The following is a 9,317-nucleotide window of genomic DNA, read 5'->3' as shown; positions in this document are numbered from 1 at the left end:
CCCCATCTCTTGGTGGCAGTCCACCCGAGCCCCGCCCCTTCCTCCGAATCCCCGCCTACTGTCAAAAAAAGCCCCGCCTCTCCGAGACCCGTCTGGATTCAAGCCCGAAGCCCCACCTTCTGTCAACCGCCGCTCCGCCTCTTCTCGCCTTTGGGTCTCTGCTCCAACCCAAACAGCAGCTCCACCCGCTAACCCCGAAAGTTCAGTTCAGCCTCACTAAGAGCTGCCGTTGAAGATGGAGCCACCCTTTGCTCCCCGAAAGCCCTCCTTTCCCTCCTTGCGAGCCACTCTGCTCAAGGGCTTTCTTTTCAAGCCATGGTCTTCAAATTTGGACAGCTTCCATGGGAACTAGTCCCGCAGAGGGGGCCCGCCAAGGACCCAGGCTTTGGGGAAAACAGAACGGCGTCACCGCCCCTCCTCACCCTCCCCTCACTTTCAAAATTATGAAACTTGCAAACCAAAGCGCAAAGAAACGTCTCTGCACAGATCCTCCAAGCTACTCTGCACAGATTCATGGGCCTGGACGCTGGACCCTCTGTGCTTTGACAGCAATGCTCCCCTGAGCCACGTTAACCCTAAAACGTGCTGTTGCTTAAAGTGAAAGCCTGATTGTTGAAATCCACACCAGCTTCTTTATTTGTATGTTTCACTTTAGACTCCTAGAACTTGGGGAAGCAGAAGCAAGCTAAGCTTAACGATCCTATAAAGAGAGGTATTCAACCCTACTATACTAAACATCCCTTATTTACAACACGAATGTAACACCACCACTTTACTCTCCTGGAATTAAATTCACAGATAGTGTAAACTACGCAAATAAGTTCAATAAACCAGTGTAACGTTATAAAGGCGGGAAAAGGGAAAGTCGTTTATTCTAAAATACTAATATCAATAAGAATAATAAAATACGTTTTTCACTATGTAACTACTCTGGCCCCAATATGAGAACTACAGAACAAAAACTGCCCCTACCAAATTTCAGGACGCCCCCTAGGGGGCAGTACTGTGCCCACTGAGACACTGCTTAGGACTTTTTCTGAGGAAATGCTTCACATACAGAAATGGATTCTTTTGTTCATGCATTTAACAGCCAGGTTTTGAGCACCACCGTTCGCCAGGCACTTTGGGAAATGCAAAGCTGATTCAGGCAATATTTCTGTCTTCAAGGAGGCTACAGTCGAGTAACCAAGTGAAAAACATGAGCATAAAAACATCAGTCAAGGTGAGAGGGAAGAAGAGATCATGATGGAATCCAAAAAGAAATCCCTTTTAAGGGTATATTCTGATGAATGTAAATCTCACTCTCTCTCTCTCTGCCTTTTCCCTCTCCTTCCGTTCGTTTTTTCCTTCTTTTCCTCCTCCTCTTCATCTTCTTTAGCACCAGTTAATAGAGTCACCTCCTTCTCACTATAAGCTGTCTGCCTGGTTCACTGCCCAGTGCCGGCAGCCCAGAGTCCTCCCAGTTTAGGGCCATGCCCACAGGGCAATTCTGTCCAGGAAAACAACTTCAATAGCACAGTGCTTAGAACAGTGTCCTTGGCTGAGTTGCTGCCAATTATTTGGTATCCTTGTACAAAGCAAGACTATTATCACCCTTAAAAAAAAAAAAAAACTGCTTGCAGACCCAAGCAATATGAATATATGTTTAGCATAGCAGATTGTGCTAGCCCACATAAATCTGTTTAGAGATCATGCTCACAGAGTAACTTGTTTTTATTAAAATAAACTCATTTGTAAAAATTGTAAATATGACTGATTTCAACAGCTGTGTGGCTCCAGAAGTAAGTTTTGCGCCATGGATTGGCACAATTAGAAGAGTCTAGATTTTTTATGCATATGTTTTGCAGTTTGTCATACACAGTCTGGTATGGCAAAACTTCAGTGCTGCTAGAGATGAAAAGTTGTCCAGCAGGTTTTTAAAAAGCACAGCACTTTTGCTATTCAGAGTTTCTTCCGTATTTGGAACAGTGAAAAAAAAATATTTGTAGGAAATGAAGAGCTTTGAATCAAAAGTTCTAAGCTCTGGTGTCCTCTGAAGAGGAATAGGCTTCCAACAGGCCTTTTTTGTAGTAGTTCCTTCTGTTGTTATTTTTCCTTTTTCTACTTTTGGTGACAAAGTCTAAAAAACATGATACTGTGAAAACAGATCAGCCAAGAAGCCGTCAAACGAAGACACTTTACACTTTTAATTAAAGGTAGGTGAACTCAAGAATTTAGCCGGAGTGAAATACGCCCACATTTCTCTCCAATGGCTAGTTCCAAAGGTAAACAAAAACGTTCTGGCTGAAGCTGGTTCAGACTGAACAAACTTTCAAAGTCAGTTTAGGGTCAAGTCATTTCCTATTCCTCTGAATGCTTGCTTTGTGAAAATAGGAATGTTGTTAATAATAACAACAGTAAAAACAAGGTAATATTCTTAGTAATGCTCTCCCCAGCCCCCTCCTCCCCTGTTTCTACATCTAACGTAAGATTATACATACAGGACTATGGGATACAGATGCAAAACAAGAAAAACAGGAAAAACTGATTTCCCAGTATTTATTCAAGGAGTAACATGTTGATACACTTTTTTTTTTTTTTTTAATCATGACATCATCTGGGTTGGTTCAATCCTTGCTATGTATTCTATTTTCACCAAAAAGTTAGTGGTTATGTCAGCACTACCTCTGGGGAAAAAAATGGTGCCAGTATTATCTTCTTTGACCTAAAATCTTAGGACATAAGTAATCCTAGAGGAACACCCAACTAAAAAGCAACTAAAAATGAGAAGATGAAACATTTCACTGTATTTCAACGTCTTAGCAGAGAAGTCTAGGGCAGTGGCTCTTAAACGTTAATGTGCGTGAATATTACTGGGAACTTTGTTTAAGATGTAGATTCTCAGACTCTACTCCTGGAAGAGTCTAATTCAGTAGGTCTGGGATGAGGCCATGAATCTGCCAGGCAGCTGGTGACACTCAGGTAAGTGACCTGTAGGCTTCACTTTGAGAAATCGTGATCTAGAAAAATGCTTATAATTGAGGAAAAGTTATTGCATTCTTGTAGAACTAAAGGTTACAAGTCATCAAAGGTCTTTATCTCGGAGACATCCATTCCTACACCTGTCAGGTGGTTGGACATCAACACTGAAAGCGGAATCCTACTTCAGTCCTCAAGAACTTTTAGACCCATTGCAGACGTCCATCTTCCAGGAAAACACGTGCGGCACACTAAACCCTGGGCCTTTTAGATATACTCTCTCATTTTACCTTCCTGGTGTCTCTGCAAAGTAGTTGCTATTGCTTGAAGGTAACATAATGAGAATGCCAAGGCTTGGAGAGGTTAAGCTGCTGGTCAGTTGCCCAGTTACCTACAAGGTAAGGGGTTTTGAACCCACCGTGACCAATCCTACAATCTAATGAAGATGCTACATGCAATCCTTGTTAGAAGGGGGGGGGAAAGGGGGTGCCTGGGTGGTGCAGTGGGTTAAGCCTCTGCCTTCCGCTCAGATCATGATCCCAGGGTCCTGGGATGGAGCCCCGCATCCCGCTCTCTGCTCAGCAGGGAGCCTGCTTCCCTCTCTCTCTCTCTCTCTCTGTCTGCCTCTCTGCCTCCTTGTGATCTCTCTCTGTCGAATAAATAAAATTTAAAAAAAAAGAAGGGGGAGAAGGTATTGCCTTAGCCTGGCTACAGTGTGCATAGGATTTGAGAGCATTCCCGGGTGTTGAAGTCAGACAGTGTTCCGTTCAAGTCCCAAATCTTTTGCATCAGCAGCTGTCGCTTCATCCCAAACCTATAAAACCTTAGTGGCTTGAAAGCTCAAGCAGTTAATTTAGCTCATAAGTCTGTAGGTCAGCTGGGTGGTTCTGCTGATCTGGGCCAGGTTTGGTTGATCTTGGCTGGACTCACTCATGCGCTGTGGTCAGCAGATGGGTCATCCAGAGGCTGCCTGGTCCAGGATAGATTCGTTCATGTAGCTGGCAGTTGGCTGATGGTCAGTGGTTCATCTAGGTGCTGGCTCATGTAGGATGGCGTCAGTCATGGGCCACCTGTTTCTCATCTTCCAGTAGAATGTAGCCTGGACTCCTTTGTGTGCACAGCGTTCGAAGCAATTGAGAAGCGGTGTTTAAGACTTCTTATGGGTAGCCTCAGAATGGATACACGGTCATTCCTGCCACATCTACTAGTCATAGCAAGTCACAGGACTTGCCCAGATGCCACCTCTTTTATTATTATTTTTTAATTTTTACTAGTTTATTTGACAGAGAGCGATCACAAGTAGGCAGAGAGGCAGGCAGAGAGAGTGGGGGAAACAGGCTCCCCACTGAGCAGAGAGCCCGATGCGGGACTTGATTCCAGAACCCGAGATCATGACCTGAGCTGAAGGCAGAGGCTTACCCCACTGAGACACCCAGGTGCCCCAGATGCCGCCTGTTGATGGGAGCAGCTGCAAAGTCACACTTCAAAGGAGGAGGCTACAGGAGGGGTAAACGATTGTCGCTGCTTTTTGTAATCGATTTTCCACAATGAACTACATGACTCAAGGCAAGTTTCTTAACTTCTATTTCTACTCATCTTCAAAATGGAGATATTAAAATTGTTACCTTAATTTTTCAGAAAATATTGGCCAAGATAATGCTGACACTGCCCTCTAGGGCCTTCCTAGCCTGAAAGTCTTGTGAATCTGCATGGCAGAGAGAGAGAGAGTAGGTGGATTTTTTTGGTGACCTCTTAGGGCAAGACCTTGGTCCTGATTTTCTCTGTTGATTTCATGCTGTTCCACTTAGTACTCATCAGGCTGTGGTACAGAAACCCATTCAAGATAGTTCAATAAAAGAAGCCAAAGCTACTGTTTGTTCCTCCGTGTTCACGCCATCCTCTCCTCCCTTGACTCTCTTTTAAGACTCCTCTAGAACATGCCCCAGCCAAGTGTCCTGAGCCCTGGAGTCTAATATGACTGTTCAGCTTTGTTCATTAGAGCTAAATGGCCTGGTTCTCAGTGTCCCAATTCCAAAATCTACAGAGAGAATCTGCTTGGTCCAGCACATCTCTTCTTAAAAGGTCAGTTCAGTCTAATCCGCCATGGCGGGAGGGGTGGGCAGTCTTGGGGGGAAGGGGCAGCTTTATGTGGGCAACAGAGACTGTTAGCAAAAGCAGTTCCTTCAGGAGATGGCTCTGAACCAGCAGACACAATGATTCACATTTTCTGGACCCAGGCAGCCTTCTCTAATATTTTAAATTACCTTCCTATCAAACAGTCGAAGTACACAAGTTCAAGGACTCTATAAAAATCCATCTCCTTTCTGAAATCTCTAAATGAAGTGGACGTGGGTGGCTGTTTCTCCCACCCACTCACCAAAAACCCATCACAAGCTTTCGCTGTAAGCCTATGTGTATTCGTTTGCTAGGGCTGCCATCACGAGTACCAGAGACCACAAAGGACACTGTCGTGGCTTACACAACAGAAATATATTTTTCTCACAGTTGCGGAGGCTACAGATCCGGAGGTCAAGGCAGGATTACTTCCTTCTGAGGGTTGTGAGAGAGATCTGTTCCAAGTTTCTCTCTTTGACTTGCGGATGGCTGTCCTCTTCCCCAGTCTTCACATCATCTTCCCTCTGTACTTTTCTGTGTTCACATTCCTCTTTTATAAGGACAATAATCATATAGGACGAGGGGTCCACCGTAATGCCCCCATTTTATCTAATTCCCTCTGCACAGACCCTATCTCCAAATACAGTCACATTCTGACTAGGTTAGAACTTCCAACACATGAGTTCTGAGGAAGACACAGTAATTCAGCCCATTTCAGCCTGTTCTTTCCATTGCAACATCACTGCGCGTATCTATGGTTCTACTTATCGGAATGCCCTTCAGTCCCTGAGAGCATCCAGTAACTACTGACTGACTCTTTTCATCTGTCCTTTATAAATAAGCCTTCTTTAAAGCTCCAACTCTGTGAAAAAGCGGCCATACAATGTACTTTTTGAAGGCACTTTTGAAAAAATTCTGTTATCAAACAGCATTTTGCTTATACATTGCCTAAGAAAATGGTTCTCAACCCGGGGTAGACAGTAGAATCATCTGTTGCTTTTAAAAAACAGCCCCCTTCAACCATTCCTACCTCTAAAGATTCTGGTTATTTGGTTTAGGTTGGGATATAAGCACTGATTTTTTTTTTTTTTTTTGAAGCTTACCAAATGATTCTAAAGTAAAGTGAGTGTTGAGAACCAGTGGCTTCAGATAAAACATAGGGGAGGAAAACAACTCTTATAAAGGCACCTCAACCTGCCAGGCCCTGAGCTAAGGTGCTTTGCTATGTAGTTTAATTTTCAAAACAATCCTGTAAATATTAGTACTATGTCCTCCATTTTCCCACACAAGAAAACTGAGGTTCGAGAAGGTTGCCTTACTCAAGTCCCATGAGCTGTAGAAGCAGAAGGTTTAAATGCTGGGTCGTAGAAGCCTGGCTAGAGCAGGAGGTTGGTTAGGCCTTTTCCATTGCAGAGACCATCAGCACAAAAAAACACAATTTTGGGCCATTTAAAAAAACACACACACAGATCTGGGGTCGCCTGGATGGCTCAGTCAGCATCTGCCTTCAGCCCAAGTCATGATCTCAGGGTCCTGGAATCAAGCCCCACATGGAGGGGGGGTGGTCCCTGCTCAGCAGGGAGTCTGCTTCTCCCTCTCCCTCTGCCCCTCCCCCCACTTGTGCACTCACTCTCTCTCTCTCTCTCTCTCTCAAATAAATAATTAAAAAAAAAAACAAAAACAAACAGATCTGTCTTACTTTCACACTGATTTTTCCATGGCAAGACTCAACCACCATCAAAGGAATATATTCTATTTGTCAGAACAGACAAAGCTATGCTGCTATAACAAATGCATGCAAATCTTGGTTTAACATATCGTGATTTATTTCTCATTCATCAAGTTTCCTTATAGCTCTCAGTACCTCTCTGGATCAGTTCCTACCAAACGGTTACTTGGGGTTCTAGGCTGCTCCCTCTTTCTGGCTATACCTTTTGGAATACTTGTCTTCTAGGTTGCTCAGGCGGGAGGTGGGAGAGGGTGGGTATGAGATTTCTTTTCCTTTACTTTTTTTAAAAAAGATTTTATTTATTTGACAGAGATCACAAGTAGGCAGAGAGGCAGGCAGAGAGAGAGGAGGAAGCAGGCTCCCCACTGAGCAGAGATCCCGATGTGGGGCTCAAACCCAGGACCCTGGGATCATGACCTGAGCCGAAGGCAGAGGCTTTAACCCACTGAGCCACCCAGGCGCCCCAGGTAGGAGATTTCTACGAGCTATCAAATATTTCGGTTTACAAGTGACACATGGCCCTTCTGCGTAGAGCTCTTTGATTAGCCCTGATCACAGGAAATTCGGGGGAGCATGCGGACATTTTGGTGAACAGCAAATGTCTCTGTGATGTTACCTTAACAAAAGGCATCTTTTTTTTGGAGAACATGTTCAAGAAGATTGAAACCCATGTTTGACCCCACAAGCCTTCCTTCTCCATTCCACAGCGCAGCCTACGATCCATTCTTCTGTGAAGGCCTAAATTCTTAACTGAGGTCTGAGGCACTTTAGGCGTGTTAACATGTAATTTTACCTTATTATACATTTCTTAGGGGGCAGAGATCATATCTCATTTTTCTCTCTTCTAATGCACACAGTAGGTCCTCAATAATCATATGTATGTGCACATATACATAAATTCAGCAAATGTTAATTGGGCAAGACAGACATAGTCTCTGCCTTCATGACTACAATGAAAATATCCTAATAATAACATACTGGTTTTGTGTCTTGTCATGAGTAATGTGCTTTATACCATTATCTCATTTTAATTATGAATGTCATAAATTTAAAATATAGACCAATTAGCTTGGGCTTCTCATTAATTTCTCAGCTGTTTTGTCAGATATTTTATTACCTACCTCCATTTCTTTCCTTCCTGTTTCATGCTGGATGAGAGGTATGTCGTTTATAGCCGACAAGGTGATATAATGCTATGCTTATGTTATGCATGTTACATGCCTCTTTTCTGATCATGCAGAGATATGTAGGCTCTTAATAACTTTTTTGAGATATACTTGCCCAAAGACAGTTGAGGGACAATATAAAAATATAAGAAATACATAATTTTTCAGTTTAGATACACAAGGGTTTTTTATTTTTGCCTGCCTTTAGATAGCTCACATTTCATAATTAAGAATTATAGCTTAAAAGCAACTTTAAAATTTTTATATTTTCATTACCAAAGGAATATAATCACTTTCAGAAACTTAAAAAACAAAAACAGAGGTAAGAACCCATCTACAGTTCCCCTAACCACTATTAGCATTCTGGTGTATTTCCAGATTAGCTATTTTTAGATGAAAGAAAATACGTTATCTTTGTTTTTTCTCCTGCAGGGTTATTTCATGTAAGAAATTAGAAAACTGTCATTTTGGATAGACATTTTCATTTAGCTTGTATTTTAGTGATTATTATTTCATGCAACAGCTGTGAGGTGAAGGTTCAGAAGAAACCAGGCAATTCATTTGAGTGATGATGGTAAATTACATTTTCTCCCTAGTGGGGTGCGGAAGGAGACTTAGGAAAAATTTGCGGAAGACACAGAAGAGAGACATATGCTGTGGTCCTAAATATAAAACATGTAAATTGAATGAAAAAAATAATCACAGAACATAAGATTGGGGTAACTTATTTTTCTTCCTAAATAATTAAGGCAAAAGCTTGTGTCTTTTTTTAAGACCCTGATTTTCCTCAATGTTCACCACGGTAAATAGCTGCAATTAAGATTCATCACACGTAATCAGTTTCCAAATTATTTCATGAATACATTATCTACAGCAACAGGCCCCTCCTTTTTCCCCCCAAGTCAATCTTTAAGCAAGTTGAAGTTTCACAATGGTCTTTTAAACCAGTATTTGTAGCTCACAATGTCTGCATGTCCAGGGTGCCCATGTTTGGCACTCTTTGATCCAGTAACTGTTTTAGTCCCATATATTTTGGATGTTTAAATCACTTTGATTTGGCATGCGGTCTGAAGGTAGTGGCATTCCAAGAGCCCTCTCACTGCATGTTAAGTGCTGTTCTCTGACTCTCAGCCAGAGCTCGGATGTTGGCAGGGTTGACTGCTCAAATGTAGTGATTTCATTTCCAACCTTTGCATACTAAAATTACATAGCCCAAACATGAAGCTTCCAGATTTTTCCTCTTGAAAACAGAATAGAGACATAATTTAACATTGCTACAAAATAATTAAGACAATCTGTGAAATGGGAATGCATTTGAAAATTGTTAAGCTGTCACAATACTGAGGAAA

This window comes from Lutra lutra, chromosome 4, assembly GCF_902655055.1.
Source record: "Lutra lutra chromosome 4, mLutLut1.2, whole genome shotgun sequence".
NCBI classification, from domain to species: domain Eukaryota; kingdom Metazoa; phylum Chordata; class Mammalia; order Carnivora; family Mustelidae; genus Lutra; species Lutra lutra.
The sequence above is the reverse complement of the archived record's forward strand: the minus strand, read 5'-3'. Positions refer to the sequence as shown.